The 19,941-nt window shown below is 41.6% G+C and overlaps 1 protein-coding gene across 1 annotated transcript in view; it reads left to right on the top strand.

The window, feature by feature from the left end:
- Positions 1–8,560: 8,560 nt before the first annotated feature.
- Positions 8,561–19,941, top strand: part of LOC128454895 (cadherin-18) — a 153,209-nt gene continuing 141,828 nt past the window's right edge. Inside the window, exon 1 of the mRNA XM_053438488.1 lies at positions 8,561–8,697. The gene's annotated coding sequence lies outside the window, so the exon portion shown is untranslated. The remainder of the gene's footprint in view (positions 8,698–19,941) is intronic.

The following is a 19,941-nucleotide window of genomic DNA, read 5'->3' as shown; positions in this document are numbered from 1 at the left end:
TAGTCTCACATGATTATCCTAATTAGGTGAACAAGAAGATCCAAGTTGGCAGAACTCTTTGCAGAACTTGAAAACCTTAGTTAAGTCAACAACAGCAGGCAAAAGTTGAGAACTCAAAAATCTCTTGCATCATGTTGCCTTGATATTTTACGTTTTCTCAACTTTTTCTTTTTTACAGTGTAATGCCCCTCTGGTTCTTGGCCACCCCTGGCTCACCAAGCATAATCCCCATATCGACTGGAGAGGCATGAGAATTGTGGGCTGGAGCCCATCCTGTCTTGCAAACTGTCTCATTCAAGCCCAGACCCGGTTGCCCCCAGCCTCTGTATCGCCAGAGGAGTTTCCAGACCTGTCAGCTGTTCCCCGTGAGTACATGGATCTTAAGACTGTTTTTAGTAAATCCAGAGCCTCTTCGTTACCCCCCCAGAGGTCGCCTCTTTTCACTGTCACGACCAGAGACAGAGGCTATGAATGTTTATATCAGAGACTCTCTAGCAGCGGGCATAATACGCCCATCCTCCTCCCCCGCAGGAGCTGGTTTCTTCTTTGTGGGAAAGAAGGACGGCTCTTTGCGCCCATGCATCGACTATCGGGGCCTCAATAACATTACGATAAAAAATCGCTAGCCTCTACCTCTTATGTCGTCGGCTTTTGAGCTACTTCAGAACGCTTCTGTGTTCACTAAGCTTGATCTCCGGAACGCCTACCATCTCGTTCGTATCCGTGAGGGAGATGAGTGGAAGACAGCCTTCAATACCAGCTCTGGCCACTACGAGTACCTCGTCCTTCCATTCGGTTTAACGAACGCCCCAGCGGTGTTTCAGAGTTTAGTGAACGATGTCCTGAGAGACATGCTAAATAGATTTGTCTTTGTCTATTTAGATGACATTTTCATTTTTTCCAATTCTCTGTCCGAGCATGTCTCCCATGTACATTCTGTCCTTCAACGCCTGCTGGAGAACCGGCTCTTTGTGAAGGCTGAGAAGTGCAAGTTTCATCAAAAGACCGTCACCTTCCTAGGATACGTCATCTCCCCCGGCACCATCCAGATGGATCGGCAAAAGGTCGAAGCAGTGCTGGAGTGGCCCCCTCCTTCCACCCGCAAGGAGCTTCAAAGCTTCCTCGGATTTGCAAACTTCTATCGACGCTTCATCCGGGGTTACGGTTCGCTGGCGGCTCCCCTCACAGCCCTGACTTCCACGGCTGTTAAGTTCCTCTGGTCCTACGCTGCGGAGGGAGCATTTCAAGACCTTAAACAACGCTTCTCCTCAGCCCCCATCCTGATCCAACCTGACCCCAGTAGACAGTTCATCGTGGAGGTTGATGCCTCCGACATTGGTGTTGGAGCTTTGCTCTCCCAACGCTCAGCCAGGGATAACAAGGTCCATCCCTGTGCCTTCTACTCACACCGTCTCACGCCTACGGAGCAGAACTATGACATCGGCAATAGGGAATTGCTGGCGGTGAAGCTAGCTCTGGAGGAGTGGAGACATTGGCTGGAGGGCGCCTCTGTGCCGTTTGCTGGTCTGGACTGACCACAAGAACTTGCAGTACATCCGCACTGCCAAGAGACTCAACCCCCATCAAGCCCGCTGGGCCATGTTCTTCTCCCGATTTAATTTGACCCTGTCCTACCGTCCTGGTCACAAAAATGTAAAGGCCGACGCACTGTCCCGGCAATTCAGCCCCCGAGAGAGACCCCAGGAACCGGATACCATCCTCCCCCCTCAGTGTGTTCTAGGAGCAGCTCAATTTGATATCGAGAGTATTGTTACTGCTGCTCAACCTAATGAGGTAAAACCCAGTCAGTGTCCTACTAACCGTCTTTTTGGTCCCAGTTCTGTCCGTCCACAAGTCTTACGGTGGGGTCATTCAACTCAGCTGTCCGGTCACCCTGGAACTAGACGAACGCAAGCTTTCATTGGCCGACGATTCTGGTGGCCGTCCATGAGGGAGGAGGTTCACAAGTTCGTCCAGACTTGTCCAGTCTGCGCTCAGAATAAAACATCCACCCGACCACCAGCTGGCCTGCTGCAACCACTACAGGTTCCAAAGAGACCATGGTCACACGTATTGCTTGATTTTGTAACTGGTCTACCCCTATCCGATGGCAACACCACGATCCTCACAGTGGTAGATCGGTTTTCTAAGTCTGTCCATTTCATTCCCCTCCCCAAGCTTCCCTCTGCCAAAGATACTGCTAAGCTGATGGTTCAGCACGTTTTTAAATTACATGGTTTACCTGTAGAGGTTGTTTCTGACAGGGGCCCTCAGTTTACATCCAGTTTCTGGAAGGCTTTTTGTGGTCTTATTGGTGCATCTGTCTGTTTATCATCTGGTTTTCACCCGCAGTCCAATGGCCAAACTGAAAGGGCGAACCAGCAGTTGGAGACAGTGCTGCGATGTGTGGCATCCCAGAACCCCACCTCCTGGAGCCAACAACTGCCCTGGGTGGAATACGCCATAAACTCCCATATAACATCCTCCACAGGCCGGTCCCCCTTCGAGTGCTCCCTGGGTTATCAACCACCTCTGTTCCCGGACCAGGAGAGGGAGGTGGGTGTTCCTTCTGCTGAGGCATACATCCGTCTCTGCCGCCGGACCTGGAGACGCACACGCTCGGCACTCCTCCTCTCCTCTGCCAGGATGAAGGTCCAAGCTGACAAACACCGCTCCCAACCCCCCCCCCCCCCCCTTATCGCCAGGGGCAACAGGTGTGGCTCTCCACCCAAGACCTCCCCCTCAAGACTGAGTCCCGTAAGCTCTCTCCCCGCTTCATCGGACCGTTTCCCATCACCGGAGTCATCAGCCCCACCGCTGTTCGTCTCAACCTCCCTGGTCCCCTTCGCCGCATCCACCCCACCTTCCACGTTTCCCCGAATCAAGCCATTTATTTGTAGCCCCTTGCACCCTGCCCCCAAACCCCCCCCACCCCCACGTCTCATCGATGGTTCAGAAGCACACATGGTGCGTAGATTGCTGGATGTTCGCCGCCGTGGCCGGGGACTCCAGTACCTTGTGGACTGGGAGGGCTATGGCATCGAGGAGAGATCCTGGGTCCCCTCTCGCTTCATCTTATGCCCAAACCTACGCAAGGACTTTCACCGCCAGCACCCCATTCCGCCCAAGAAAACGCCTGGAGGCGTCCGTTAGGGGGGAGGTACTGTTAAGACCCTGGTGGGTTAAGACATTTTCCCTTGTGCATCCTGCCTGTGTTTTGTTATGTCATGTCTTTCCCCCTGTTTATTTGTGTTGTCATGTGCTTGTTGTGGTTAGGATGTCAGGCCATGTGTGTTTTGTTATTGTCCTGAGACTCCGCCCTCTACTGCTTCCCACTCTTTTTCTCCCTCACCTGTTCCCCATCGTCAACCTGAGTGTTTGTCTAATTAGTTCACCTGTGTCTTGTCTTTGTTTCCCCTTCTATTTAAGCCCAGTCTTTCTGTTGTCCCCTGTCGGATTGTCTCATCATTTTTTGACTGTGAAGAAGCAATACCTGGATACTGCTATTTGTGAACTCTGTTATCTGGTATGATTTTGGACTCTCTGATTTTTGACTCCCTGATTTTTGAGCCTCTTTGGAACTCTGTTTTGCCAAGTTATTGAATTGGATTTTCTGTTTTTGGCTCTTGTCATTTTTTGCCTTTTTGGTTTCCTTGGTTTTCCTATTTTTGTTAAATAAAGAAGTATTTTTTGGCATCTAAGTCTGCGATTGGGTCCTTGTTCTGTGGAAGCCTAACAGCTAGAGTCTATAGACACTGAGAAATACATACACTACATGTCACTATTCTTTATGTTGTATCCCATTCCCCAGGGTTGGGAAGACTGAGGCTATTGTCTTGCTCAAGTGTCATGAGGACTCTTCTTCCTCTACCGCTGGGTGTAGAGGTCCTCCATGGATGGTAGCGCCGTCCTGGTGATGTGCTGGGCAGACTTCACCACCCTCTGCAAAGCCTTATCCTGGGCCTCTTCGATCTCCGTAGCCAGGGGGCTGCTCTCTAGGCGGGAGTAAAAAGTGTTCAGATCCTCTGGGAGAGATGCAGACATTACATCAGCACTGCTGGTCTTGGCTTTGTAGTCTTTGATGGTTCTCAGTCCGGCCCACATGTTCCTTGTGTACTATAACTGGTTAATGTAGGCTTTCCACAAGTCATGTAAAACATTATTTCAGTACTGTATCAGCAACACTTACAATTAACATAATGTTTGAAAGACTGAAATTACCCCAATTATGGGTCAATTCCAGCAATTCCTCGTCGGCGCCATCATAACCATAAAATACATATTGGTGGTCTTTGTTTTATCTTTCACATAGCACCACAGCGAGAGACTGCAAGGGCGATGTCCTTATAGACAAAATGTATATGCGTCTATGTAAATGTATTCATTCCTATGAAGAAAAGCCAATGTTAAATATGATGGCATTGGTATTAGAGCTTAATTAACTTGAAATAATCGTAATGAAAAAAAATGTTAATGTCTTCAAACTAAATCAAAATTTTCTTCTGCGGTATTAAAGCGTGATGTCAGTAATATCTTGGATCCTCTGTTAGTAATGCATTACCTTCTCTCTTCTCCAGGTGACAGATACAAAAGCCTGATCCACCTCTTCAGAGTTGGAATTGCTCTTCCTTAATTATAGAGACCCACAGGGATATTTACCATGTCCTGAGATGGCTACTTGTGGAATATTTTCATTAGAAAATGTTTAAATGATTTTCTACCTATAATCAATAAACATATCATATTCAAATTGAACTAACAGAAAATTATATTTTCATTTGATTGACGTGATTATATCATGGTGAAATTTGGAATCTGAAACACTGTATCATAAGCAAACGCAGTAACATTTAAGTCAATTGACCTGTTTGGAAAAAAAATGTCAGAAATGTTTGTAATAGAGAATGGAAGTGAGAATAAGATGGGGAGGGAAGGAGGGAGCGATGCAGATAAACAAGTTGTGGTGTTCTGGATGGCTTGTTCTCACATGATAGAAAGCATTTTCTAATCGGTGATGCAACTCTTATCATATCTTATCCCATTTGTAATCCTCCTGAACCTGTGGTCTACATTTTTACAGTACGCTGCTCTATCATCATCATTTATTTGTTGACCCCTCTGGCTTAGGCAGCACCCAATCACAACAGGGTGACTGTCCCTTCCAGACACAGAGCAACTCACTCTTTATGCAGTGGTTTCAAACTATACACAAGTACAGATCTAACACAAGAACAGCTTGTCACGCAGTTGCAGGTAGGGATGATGACAGTTAAATTAAATCAAGATGATGGTAATCATGAAACTAATAATTAAATGATATAATGTTCAACATTTGCTTATCAAAGGTAATTAGTCATAACTACAGACTCTTGGAAATGGAAAAAACATTTGCATCATGTCAAAGTGTTATGTCAACGCTGCCTCTTCCTCACGAGCATGCACCTGCCATCTCAATGTGGACACCTCCTGTGTGTGTTTGTGTGTATGAATGTAAATTTGAATGAATTCTGATTGGTGCAGCATGCTTAGGATGAATGTGTGTGATTGGTCTGGCAGTTTTGGGCGTGGGCGTGGTTTCTTCCTGCACGTCCATGGCACACCTCTAGCTCATCTCCACTAATCATCTATTGCAGCTTTAGAACCATGGTCTTCACTCCACTCGGCGCCAGATTATAAAGTAAGACTGTCTGGTACTATCTTCTGTGTTGGTTCAATACTCTTACCTGTCCGTGTGCATTCTCAGCTGCTGAGTCACGTTATCTCTGCCTGCCTCAGGTGATTTACCTGCCTAACCCCCCTCCCTGCCTGTTTTCCTGCCTTGACCACGTCTGCCTGTCACTTCAGATATGGGTGCATACACTCTGCCTGAAGACCTGCTTCCTGGTCTACGTCTATATCCACCAGGGCGGCGCCTAGGGCGCAAAATGCAGAGAGGGCGCCACAAGAGGCTGATTTATCATGACATGATAGGTGCAATGTTAACCAATGCAGTTACGTCACACCATCGTAGTCTAACCCCGGGGACACACCGGAGGCAGAAGTGACACAAAACGCATCGAAAAAGCTGTGCGCGTCCTTTCTGCGCCAATGTTAATCAATCGGCCAATCAGAAATCTCGCCTAGGGCTCCAGCATTGCCAGGGCCGGCACTGATCACCACACTTTGGCTACAGCTACGCCACAGTGCCCTGCCACTCTTCATGGCATGCCACGCCATGACTTTTTATATTAAAAAGAAGGTTATATATTTACTACTTTTTGTGATGAAATGTAAACAAAAATTTGCTGTTTGAAGGAATTAAATATTGTACCTCCGCTGGTAGAGAGACAATTTGCTAATATTTACAGTATATATACAGGATTTAAAATAAACTCATATCTTGTCATCCATATTGGACATGAGCGCAACAGATTCCTGCATGGTGGTTGAGAACCCCTGCACCCTATTATAGAATATTGCAATTTATCCCAGCGATATCAGTGAATATCCTTATTACTTCCACCAAAGTGTTCATGTATTTTTTCCTTTACTTCCTTTTCTGCATTAAAATATATTATTTGACATCAATAATATAAAGAAATAGCACAAACTCCAAGAATAAGACATTACTCTGCATGTTCAATAAATCAACCTACAATGGTGGGATAAAGACGCAGGATGCTTACATTAGTGATCAATAGCAACACAGGAAATAGTGTCACACCCACAACAAGACAGATTTAAGTTGCAGTGAAACATTTTCTTTTCCACTCTTGTTAAAGATCCAAATTCAGCTGTTGGGCAGTGTGACACAGGGCAGTTTGATTGTTGATCTTGTGATTCTCATCTGCCCTCCATTTAAAACTAGACCAACTGATTCACAGGTGAATTCAACTGCCAGCCAGCTCGTATGTACCATTTAACCCCACTACAAATGTTGTACAATGTTCTTAGTTTTTCTAAACTAGCCTTAAGAGATTACCACACAAATATATAATAGTGTAGAATACCTACAAGGGCCCACTAGAATTTGTCTAGGGACCACTAAAACCTCCAAAACCCCTCAGAATCTCCTAGAGGATCCATGGAACCTCCTCAATGGAAACAACATTGCAACATCCCCCTGAAAAGAAGCGGCTTGTTAATACTGGGGCACCACACCCTAAAACATCCTGAGAGGGGAAAAAAGCCTAAAATCTTTTTTAGACATAATTTAACTATATAATAGTAGTTTTCTCGTCCAATACACCTGGAAGACCGTAAGCATCTATGTGAGTATTCTATAAAAAATCTTTACAATCTCTATTTGTTTCATTTCTGTCTAAATACATTGGTTTGTGGCGCCGGGCAAACAAGACTGAATGTATGTGCTTAAACTTGTTGCGACCATGGGACCTTAGGCTGCTCTTTAATTGTTTGTTGCAGATTTTCCACGCGACGCAGCTCTCAGACACTCCCACTTTTATTTACAGCCAATAGGTGTTGATTTACATTTGTTTTCGTCAAATGTGATTGGTCGACCCTTAGCACCATTTCATGTATATCTGCTGTCAGTGAGTTACAATTTTATTGTGACTTCACTTGGAACTGCGGAAAAATTTCTTTACAAAAACACCCCAACAAATATAGCAGTTATAGGAGCTTAATCGATTTACAGATTCAGCAGCCGGCAAGTGATGACAAAGGCTTACACCCGGGGCTACTCCAGTTCCTGTTATGAGAAACTGAGGCTTACTGGATGTGGTGCAGGTAATGCATTTTATTGCTTCTCCTATTTGCTGTTCAAAGAATTGGCTCGGAGGTTCTACGGACAACCACGGGGTGAGAGACCTATAACATCTTCAAAATCCAAACGGCATGAGAGGGGCCACAGTCATTTAAACAACACAACGAAGCAAACAAAATTAAGCTAGACTCTTAAGACCTCTAGAACCTCCAAAACACTACATCTTCTTGAAAGACCCTCTACTGAAATTGTCAACTGATCACTTAAGCCTTCTCAACAACCCAGAGAAAAACCTAGAGGACCCCTACAGCCTTGACACTAAGTCCAAAACTACATGTAGAACCTTTTCTATGACCATTAGAGCCTCTAAAGAAACCCTACCAACTCCCTACCTCTAAAGCCTTTTCAGTGATTCCAATCTACGACCACAACAAAGACCACCATAGCCCCCCAAAGGACCTCTGAATCCTTAGATTTCTACTGAACACTTAAACCCTCTAAGTGACCTTAAGACACTGCACTTACATCTACTACTAAAACATTCCGATCGAGAACCTCGTCAGTGACCACTACAACCTCAATATAAAGACCGACAGGGCCTTCTTTAGATTCAATTCAGCCTCAATCCAGGTTTTTTCCTTGAATGTGTCTCTCTCTCTTTCTTTCGATATATATATAAACAGTGTGCGTACTCTATGAGAGAGAGAGAGAGAGAGAGAGAGAGAGAGAGAGAGAGAGAGAGAGAGAGAGAGAGAGAGAGAGAGAGAGAGAGAGAGAGAGAGAGAAGGCGGTCTTTTATTCTCTTCAGTGCTACAGCCACACACAGCAAGAGAAAGAGAGAGGGGCAGAGGGAGAGAGCCAGTGGGAGTGGGGGATACACACTTCCTTGTCCTCAGTGTTAGGCAGATGTAGAGAGAGCAAGCAGCATCGAGAGACAGATGAGAGTGAAGCAGCAGGGCGAGTTGGAGCCTGAACACATCTGTCTGCACAAGGTAAAGAGCATCACTCCATTCAACACATACCTCTCTTTCTCTCCTCTCCTCTAATTTCTTTCTTTCTTCCTCCACGTCTCTATCTTCCTTTGAATCCTGCTTCACTGCAGAGAAATGTTATTGAAACTGCTGCAGATGTTGTTGTGTGTGTGTGTGAATGAAAAAGTGATAGAAGAGCTCACTACTTGTGTGTGTGTAAGAGAGAGAGAGAGGCAGCTCGTCCATTGTCTGTGTATTATTTAGGAACATGTGTACGTGTGTAGGTGAATAAAAGACACTGCATCTGTGGAGGTGCTGGTTTTTACCATAGAGAATATTCTTGGTCATTTGCACTTGCGCTCGCTGTTTACACACATGCACACACACTTTTGTATAGCCCCATCAGCCAGTGTATTGGTCGTGTAGTACCCTGGGCAGTGCAGAGCTTAAAGGAAATCATTTGCACAGCTGACTGTGATCGATGTCTTGCAGTCCCAGGCAGCTGGGGCACCGTAGATTTTTGAAAGCAACCCACCTTATCTGGGGATTTGTCGAAGCCAATGAAAGTGTGATATTTTTAAGCTCTGCTGACAAAAAGCTGAGACTTTTCTCAGTCACGCAAATGAGTGAAACATGTAAATCCCTCGGTGGATCAAGCTTCAGCTCTTATGTTAATGCAGCCAGTGAAAAGTTGTCAATGAGTAGAGCAGGAATGCTCTGGTTAATCTGCTGATCTCTCTTTTTTATTTCATTTTTGTGTCCATCTTTAGCTCATGACGTATTTTTTTTGTCATTTTGCTAGAGATAAAAGATACAGATTGTGTGTTATCTCTACTTTTACTAATAGTATTACTATTATTATTATTATTATTATCTCTGTAAAAATTTGATTCCCAACTGAATTTTAAAACAAATGTTAATTAGATTGAATAGATTAAATCCTGCTACTTTCACCTCCAAAATATATGTCCAATTAAATCAGTTTTATCTCTCCCTGACTTAGAAAAATTATTTTCCCATCTGGACTATTGCAATTGATTTTATGATTCTTTTAAAAACTTTCAAATGTCAACATGGGCTGGCCCCTACTTACATTTTGCAGCCCTTGACTCCCTACAATCCTGGTCACTACCTGAGATCGGCTAGCTGTCCCTAGGTCAAGGCTGGCTACTCAGGGTGACAGGTTCTCTGTCAGGGCCCCGAGGCTCTGGAACTCCCTGGCTGACTAGATCAGGCTAGCCCACTCTCTACCTATCTTTAAATCACTGCTCACAACATATTTTTATGTGAAAACATTTTTAATGTGTGATTTGTAACTCTGGTGCTAGTGTGTTTTTTTTTGTTGTATTTCTTTTCTTTTCATCTTACTTTTACTTGCAACTATATTTTATGTATTTTCTTAAATGGGACAGCTTTTAACTTTAGTTTAAAAAGGCATATAGAGTAGGTAATGATCCATATAGGTAAGCCACAAGACTACTGCCATACAAGCCAGTAGCCAGTCAGATTTACCGTAAGCCTCAGCGTTATTTATAAAAAAAAATTACCATATATTTTGTGAAGCACTTTGTAACCTTGTTTAGATAACTGCTATATAAATGTATATATAGAGTTATTATTATCCATATTATCACTGTATGTATTTCCTTCTCTGTTGGATCTGTTTTGTAGCAGTTGGAATTTTCTCTAGGTGGCATTGCTCTTTTCCTGTTTGAAACAATAAACTATATTTATTTCGTTCCAAAGAACATAGGTATAAAAAGATATAAACGTTAGAACAACACAGCCTAACGGAAGACAGAGCAACACAGGAGCACAAAATGTCAAACAATATAATAAAGAGTAATAGTTTTTTTATATTACATGAAACATTTATCTTACAGTTTTTTCCCCATGTGAAATATTTTGTTGGTTGTCCTAACAACAGATATTCTTCATAACAACACAGTTATATGCGTTAAATACATCCGTCTATACAACCATACTCGTCTTATTTCTCCACCACGTTCAATCCGTAATTAGTGTTAATTTGTCCTAATTTAATTCTACAAAGAACTACTACAACTGAAAACCAGCCCTATGATGTGAACCAGGGCTGTATCAGAGACTTTCATTTATCCTGTTCCTCAGTTAAGGTTAACTGAGAACTCCAAGTTTAGATGTTGTCTTGATAAGTCAGCATAATTTCCATATCTGTATCAATAATCCCATTAGTACAATGGTTATAGTGACATATATCACAGAATATTGTTTTATTTACTATGTTATTCCAGATATTACAACAATACCAGTTTCAACGAGTTGCCCACAAATGCTGCACAGTTAAATATTCCCTGTATTGACTTTGAATTAGTAAAAAAAAAAAAAACATTCTGGCTTCACATCTTACTTGCTGGTTGAAATGTTTTGGCTCAATTTGCTGTGAAGTTAGAGATCCATACCTCTCTTAGCAGCAGGTTGAGGTTTTCATTTATGAAATACCTGAACATCTACTTGATGGATCTTCAAATAAAGTAATACTACATTTATGGGCCCAGGGGGATGAATTCCATTTTCTTCTGACTGTTCCCTCAGCATCGCAATTTGTAGTTTTGTGTTTCGGCTATTTAATGGTTTGTCTTGAAACTTGGCACATGCTTGTGTCTCCCTCTGGATTATTTGTAGTCACTTTGATAATTACATAAAATAAATGTCTTCAATGCTAAGTATATGCAGCATGAAAGTCACTAACATGTCAAACTATATATATGATTTTACCAACCTAGCATTTGCATTTAGCTTAAAGCCTTAAAGCACTGCTATTTCAAATTCCATCTTCACAGAGCCTCATCATTTATAATTGCTTATTTTGTGAGGATTGAATGTATAAGAAAGTTATTTTCAGACTGTAATCTTAGTCTCCAGAGGTATTGAGTCGGATTTATGACTTAATCGCTTATTTAGTTACATGAACAAGATGTAAGACATGAGTCATATTATTTTCAAAACATATTTCATTTAACTTCAATGTTTATTTTAGAAGACCTGTGTGATTTAATCTACATGAATCCAGTCAGTCAGATAGTTCCATAACCTGACAATTTCATATTCACAGCCCATCTCCTAGGATTGCCTTCATAAGTTTCTTTGTGACACCCTGATATATTCCTAAAAGCCCACTTAGTAGGGTCATTTTTATTATTTCTATTAAAGGCTGGATGTACGAGCATTTAAATAACCACAAACACATGAAGTTATGTAACTTTATCTTTTCAATAAATTATATTAATTCATATTTATAGCATCTGTTCAATGCACACTATTTAGCGTCTTAGTTCAACAGTATGTTCCGCAGAGGAGCTGCTACTGCAGCAGAGTGTTGTGTGTTGTGTCACATTTGGTTTGCCTTGAAAATGGCCATAAATATGACTATTACCTAAAAAGTAGTCATGTGTACTCAAATAAATACCAGTACTATAGAGTATGAAGCCTTGCATCTTCCGCCCTTGCAAATATTTCACAGTAAAACTGCTTTTTTCAAACAAACAAGTCCAAAGTGAAAGTGAAGGTTTTTGAGATTGACCAGTCGATAGACGGGTTGGTGACCTCTAGAATAGAGTCTACAATTATATATTAACTTCAATGCCAACACCCCTGAAGCATAATTCATTACTGGTGAGGGGCAAGCACTATACAGTTGATTCTATTTTTAATAGCAAAAATCTTTTCATATCTTTGATATCTGTGAGCTGGGGCAATAAGAAACCGTTACACCATAAGTCATCTATTCATCAAAGAAAAATCAAGGTATTTATGAGAATTGGCACAAACTGACCCCAAGGTATGGTAAACATTGGATGTGTGCCATCCTAATGAAATTACGCCAAAGGATGTCTTAAGACTCTTTTAGACATGCACTGAAATCTGGATAACCTCTGGACATACTTGTGGGAACGCATATGTCCAGGTGAGAGGTGCACGACTTTTTCCAGAATGTCTATGGCCAGACCCCCAGAAAATGCTACTATCTCACTAATATTTCTGTCTATCAAATATGTCAGGATGAAAAAGTGCCATACACGTAGAAGACACCAACAAAAATGTCAATGGTGCTCATGGTATAAGGGCTGAAGCAGATTTCAATGCGCTATAAAAAACGTGATGACTGTAGCATAATAAATACATTGCATCCTGCCTCCTGTTTCTCCAAACCTCACCTGAGCATTCCAGAGATTTGTATATTGTGTGCATTTGTGAAAGTGTTTGACCGGAGAATTTCCTGCTCATGTGTGAAAGGAACTTTTCTGAGAAACCCTTGACTCAGTTATGTGGACATTCACTGGAGGTCATGTTTGAAAAAGGCTTTAAAGAGACAGACCTTTAAAAAATTGTGACATTTTAAAGTCCCATTGTGAATGACTTTGGTTCCAAATTCCTTCATCATTTTTAATTTGTCGACAGCGCTTTCAATTCCCCCTATATTTATATTGTCTTTAAAAACATTTATTTGTGCTATAGCCTGGTAAGGTTGTCTTAGTCTTTAATTCATTTAGTCACACAAAGTTCATTAAGGTGCCACGATAATCAGGAGGAATATATTTTTTTTTACCAGGTTTTACCTCTAATTTTCAGTTATGCCATTATCCAATGCAATTCAGAGAGGGATTTTCTTTAATTTCTTAGAACTTAGTATATATATTGTTACAGAATTATTGTGGGTTCTGACTTTGCAATGGATCCAGCTTTAATAATTTCACTCTCGTGGACTGCCGTCTATGGAGCCATAAACACGAATTGATTAAGTTTGCTTTAATTTCTCTCAAAATTACTCTCTGGTCAATGGGTCCTCACATTTTAGGAATTCCCCTTCTGCCTCCCTCTTATCTTGCCAGAGTTTATTGTGCAAACCGATATGGGTAACTCACTCATTTTCTAATATGGCCCCATCAGAATGCGGAGGGAGGCTCACGTTCATTTCTTTGCACATTATCTGACAGATTGATAATAAAAAAACTCAACTTTCTAATTTGTCGTACTTCAACAACACATGTTAGAATTAAATAAATTGCCTGAAAACATTCTGGGTCTTCACCTCAAAGTCAAAAGCCAAGATAGTCACATACAATGATATTATTCAATCATCAGCTTAATGTTACACTAAAGTAAGCATGGTTTAGTATTCCAGTCAAGACATTATTTATACAACATATTACAGGATGGTCGTGCTTTAATGTAATTTGTAAAGCACACTAATCAGTCAGTCTGATGGGAGATGTTAATCTGGCAAATGAAGGCCCATGGTATTTTGCACAGCTTCATGTGAGAGTAACAACCAGTCAGCAAGACCAAAACAATTGTGAATTTACAGTTCCAAAGAATATTAGCACTCCATTCACACCTTATGTTAAAATGTGTCTTGAGTTATCAGTTTGAAATAGATTGAGCTTGCCAACATGAAAAAACGGTTGAAAGAGTATTCCCAACGAAGACAGCACCGATTGGCTCTGGATGCAGTCAATGAATCTCTGTGACAAAACGGAACTCAACGAAAACGAGTGCAATGTCAATCTACATACAGGATTTGAATGTATGGAAATAAATAATGTTTCAAATAGGTGCTAGGCAGCTACCAGACGTTAGTGAGTAACTTGAACCAATTCTCAGCCCTTTCTTATGGTCATGGTGTCGGCAAGATCATTGTCAAAGATGGCTTCGACCTCAGCTTTTAAAGAGCATGGAAACGCAATAACACATAGCTTTCATCTTCCTCTATTCGTCTTTGTTGTTGTTAGTTTTTTTGACTTGCACAACTAAGAGGAGGATGTGATTATTCGACTGAACAGTTGGATCTCATTGTGGACACAGCAGACACAGATTAATCTGTCTAAAGTCAAAGCTGGATCCGAGACACATTGTAATTCTTGGTGTAAAGAGGGTTTTCACTTTGTTGCATTTCAAACTTGTCCTCTTAATTAGCACCATATGAGGTGTTCTTTACCCTCTCTTTTTTGTCATAGCATGGAGTGGGTTAAAAAAAGAAGATGAATCTGCAGTGCTGTATAAGCGTGCTAGCACACTAGACGGTTGTAGTGAACAAAGTAAAGTGTAAATTCAGACTCAAGTTTTCGCTGGTGTCCCTCCGTTGAAATTCCAAAAATGCCTTTAGAGCATTAAGACCCTTAAAACACAGTTTCCACAAAACTAGTTTCCACAAACTACTCCAGCCATTAATGTCACCATGTTCCAGAGACAAAGGACACTGATTGACTGTTTTAGTAGTTTTGTATATATTTGGTCATAAACCAAAGTGATGGACAGATTTTGACCCGGTGGGTGGCACTACATGTAAAGGCTAAAGGATCACCAAAAGATCATTCTGACCAGCATTAGTGTTACTGTGTTTCAACTCAGCACAGACCAGTCCCACACAGTTCAATTCACTTAGGTTGTCTTTTGCTGTTACTCACACGCACATTGCTTCTTTAACACACTCCACTGGCTCTTCCACTCCTCCGCTCTCTCTGGAGGGCTTAAAGTCCAGCTTCTTCAACAACGCAAACTCAAATATATATACCCAAGATGTGGACAGCTCTATCCTGGCTCCGTAGTGGTTGTTTTCGTGAGTGCGTGCATGCATGTGTGCGTGTTTGTATCATTGACCAGGTCCAGCACCATCAAACACACACAGCCATAAGAGGCAGCTTTGGGGTCAGTGACCAGTCCTGGAATGGAGCTGCCTGGGATTGAACCACCGACTGTGGGCGACCTGCTCTACCTCCTTAAGCATAGCTCTCCAGACATTCCTGTGTCGAGCATGTCTCCTTGAGCACGAAAGGATTCAGGTTAGAAGTAAATGGTAAATGTGCCTCATAACACCTTTCTATTCTGATGGCAACTCAAACAGCTGTTTAAAGCCATGAGGACATTCCCCAAATGTCCTCTCTTTCCCTCTTGTCCTCACTCCAAAGGTCCAAGGCTTTGTTAAGACAGAAGGTTTCTCAAATCAGATCTTTAGGGACAGACTGTCCACACTGCTATTTGCAAGTGATCACATCAGATTTCTCTTTAGGCATCACCAGCCTGTCTGCATCTGTTACTGTATTAGCGACATAGGCGTCAGCAACTTCGTAGCTACTGCCACTCTGGGTTTGGTGCCGTTGTTGTGTGTTGCATAGTGAGAGACCTCCGATATTTGAGCAGCCAGTGTCTGAACTGAGATGCATCTGTAGAGATCTGATTAAAATGAAATTTAAAAGCTTTGGGCTGTGGAGACATCTAATGTGGATTTTTGCTGTTCAGACTTTCTAACACTGATCTGATCATACACACACACACCAACACACTTATTATTACTACTACAACTGCTACTACATCACTTCATTATTATACATACATTGTGACATCTGTACAATAAGCAGCTTATATTGTTTCTGCATTTGAAATGTTCTGAATACTCTTTTTGGACAACTATCCACATATGTATTTGTTTTTAAAATGTAAGGTGAGATATTTTAAAATTTGATCTCTGAGATAAGGAGATGTCTCACCTAGTCTCTGGACTCTGGATGTGAGGTCCGAACTATGGGTGTGACAGTCAAATCCCCTCTTAAACCTTCCTTCTTCACAACTTTTGGGTGTCAAATGTGTCTGAAGATTTCTATGACTTTGTCGGGCAGCGGTGCGGAAGGCGAGAGAACAGCCGTGGTTTGACTTTCTCTCTCTGAGCCCGGACTTCTTCTTCTCTCCAGCTTTTACACTCCTGTTTCCGTCACTTCTCACATGTACGACCGAGTGCAACACCATGGATGTCTTCCAGGAGAGACTGTGTGAAAGGGTGTGTTGTTATGCCCATGTGCATCTCCCTTCTTTCTCCGGTACAGCAGGCTTCTTACTCTGCCTTCAAGTGTGGCCCCTGTCTGTGAAGCTATAAAAAGACAGATGAGGCCGGACAACAAGTTTTTTTGTGACAAAAAATAATCGAATGAAACAGGAATCCAGAGAGAGCGAATCCTCAAATAGAGTTATGACACAATTGCAACAGAAAGCCTGAGAAACACAGCAACAAGCATTTAAATGGGATAATGACTAAGAGCTCTCTTTGTTCAGACCCGTACAAGATGTGGAGACAAAAACTCCACTGCTACTGCTGCTATTTTTAACAATAAAGTGAAAAAGCATGAAACTCAATACCACATATTCCTAAGAGCAGACCAAGATCTAGCTGACAGACTTGTCTGTTTACATCAGCTGACTAACAAATGCAAAAAGAGTGCACTGACAAAAGCTGTCACGTGGCTCCCATCTGGATCCCACTCTGCCCGTTGGACACGGCAACAGGGAATGATCGTGTCAGCCCAGACACATTAAAGTCTCAGCTCGCAAGGTTTGTGATGGCGCATACGGTTTCTTTACTTCTCTATTTAGCAACACTGCACCAACTCACAACATACATTATCTCAAGGCACTTCACAGAGTAAGCTTTTGAACTTATAGTGTTATAGAGGGGAAAAACTATTCCCACTATAAGCAAACACTTGATAAAACAAGCCTCTTAAAAGATAGAAACCTCCTATAGAAACAGAGTCAGGGTAGGTCATGTTACCAATAACACTAGCAGCCATGGTAGAGTCATAATCATAAGAATATTACAGAGAGTAAGAGTTTCAGATCTGAATCTTGCAGCTCCTGCCCATAGTTACCTGCCGAAAGGAGGAGAGGACACAACCTGAAGTAGTCTGAATTGAATGGAGAGAGAGAAGTGCCAAGTGCATGATGGGAGGGCTCAGCTCAGTTTGATGTGCATTGCACCAAATCACAATAAACATTATCTCAAAGCAACAAACTCCCTTTTAACCAGAGTTAATGTCAGTGGCCATCTACCTTGACCTGTTGGGGTGAGTGGAAGAGAGGAGAGAAGGTGAGAAAAGAAGGGAGAGTAGAGAGAGAGGGAGGGAGACCAGGAACAGCTGTGTAACCATCACATTTAAGTTCTGTCAGACTGGTTATTTCAAAGAAAGTGACATTTTAATGAGTGACAATTATACATGTAATGCAATTATACATTTTAACCATATTAATAATAATTGATGAGTATAGTGTCATATCTGGATCAGAGATAGAGAGAGAGAGAGAGAGAGAGAGACCTGACTATCAGCTTTATTAAAGAGGAACGTTTTAAGCTTAACCCTAAATGAAGTGATGGTATCTGCCTCCAGAGTATAGGAGCTGGTTCCACAGGAGAGGAGCCTGGTGGCTGAAGGCTCTGCCTCCCATTCCACTCTTAGGAACCACAAGTGAGCCTGTCTTTAGGGAACAAAGTGATCTGCTGGGATAATAATATGAGTTGGGGCTTGATTATTAAAGTTTTTTTACAGAAGGAGAAGCAGTTCGAATTGTATGGTGAATCTTACAGGGGGAACCTTTAGTTGATGATTGCTTTACACATCAAGTCAAGTAAGATCATTTAAAGAAGTTTTTGTAGAAGTGAATTTCTTACAAAGGTAGAAAGAAGTGTGTATATGGTTGAATGAGAGTGTATATACAGCACTATGAGCCTTGAGGTCATGGTGAGTACTTTATATTTAGCTCTACTGTGTCAGGCAGCCAAAGCAGAGAGCTCTGGTTGGGAGTTATGTACATGTAATCAAATCCTCTGGTTATGGTTCCTGCAGCAGAACATGCCACACAGACAAAGAAAATTCAAGCTGTGATGAGACAAATAGATGGATCAGAGTCTTTGTATTGGACAATTAATGGGATGGACAGATTAATGCTTGAGCTGGTGAAACTCTTGACAGTAGATGGTATACTTTTTTCTATCAAGTCAATATCACAATATCTGCAGGTAATTAGGTTTGACAGTTCTTTAGCCTAAAATAGCCTAAATAAATACATATATATATATATACAAAAATGTCGCTAATTGCATAAACCGTATATATCAATACAGAATACAAACAGTAACTTTACAAATAATATAAATCAATCCATTATTATGAGTTAAAAAATATTGTGACATTATATACCATCAATTGATTTTAGGCTATATTAGCATCAGAGAAAGATCATGGTTTGGGTTCAAATAAACACTCCCTCTTTGTCATCATCATGATTACAGTAATGGGTCTGTGGTTAGGGTCAGGCAGTGCCTGTGCCGGCCTGTGTGGACTGTCAACTGGAAATGAGAAACAACTGGCAGTCTCCTCCTGTGAAGGTCCCACATCTATCGATCCATCCAACATCACCATTCCTCCCTTGTTTCAGACATGACTAATTATTCTACATCTAAACATCTGACATTAATGATTCTGAATGAATGATGATATGAATATATACTTTTGTAAATGCCTTTTTGTTGTCAGAGGTCAGAGAAGAATGGGCAGAGTGGTTCGAGATGATAGAAAAGGCAACAGTAACTCAAATAACCACTCGTGACAGCCAAGGGATGCAGAATACCATCTCTGAACGCACAACACGTCGAACCTTAAAGCAGATGGGCTACAGCAGCCGAAGACCAGACACTGAGGCTACAATTCGCACAGGCTCACCAAAATTGGACATTAGAAGACTGGAAAATCTTTGCTTGGTGTGATGAGTCTCGATTTCAGCCGCGACATTCAAATGGTAGGGTCAGAATTTGGCATAAACATTATGAAAGCGTGGATCCACCCTGCCTTGAATCAACGGTTCAGCCTGGTGGTAATGGTGTGGTGCAACGTGTACCTAATAACGCGGCCGGTGAGTGTATATATTATAACAGTAAGATGTAATTGCTCTCACACTGCCCTCGGTGAGATGTTACAGGTCAATAAAACTTAAACCCCAAGACTCATAAAAAGTTTCTATCTTAAGGCAATTCGAACCCTAAATCAACACACAAACAAATGTTGAAATATTTTAACCTGTGTCATTCAATATATTTGCATATTTTCCTATGCAGCTTATGGAGAGACACTAAATATTTCATATTTCTATTTTGTTCTATCGTTATATTTGGGTTTATATATCTAGAGATCTGAAAAATATAAAGATAAGGCAAAATATCATTTTATTTCATGTGGTCTGCCAAATAATGGTTATTATTTTAAAAACTAGCAGATACAAAGTACACAAGTAGTTATATGCAAACAATGTTTACACACTGTTTTGTAGGCGGCTAACATGTTGTGTTTAGCAGCTCTTTATCTTTTATTTATCACATCTCACACACCAGCCCAGACCTGACTCTAATATATTACCGTTGTGACAACCCATTGTCATACAGTGATTTGTCACAGGTCACTGACT

The sequence above is a fragment of the Pleuronectes platessa genome, chromosome 13 (genome assembly GCF_947347685.1).
Source record: "Pleuronectes platessa chromosome 13, fPlePla1.1, whole genome shotgun sequence".
NCBI lineage: Eukaryota > Metazoa > Chordata > Actinopteri > Pleuronectiformes > Pleuronectidae > Pleuronectes > Pleuronectes platessa.
Note: the sequence above shows the minus strand (reverse complement) of the source record. Positions and strands in the feature narration are given on the sequence as shown.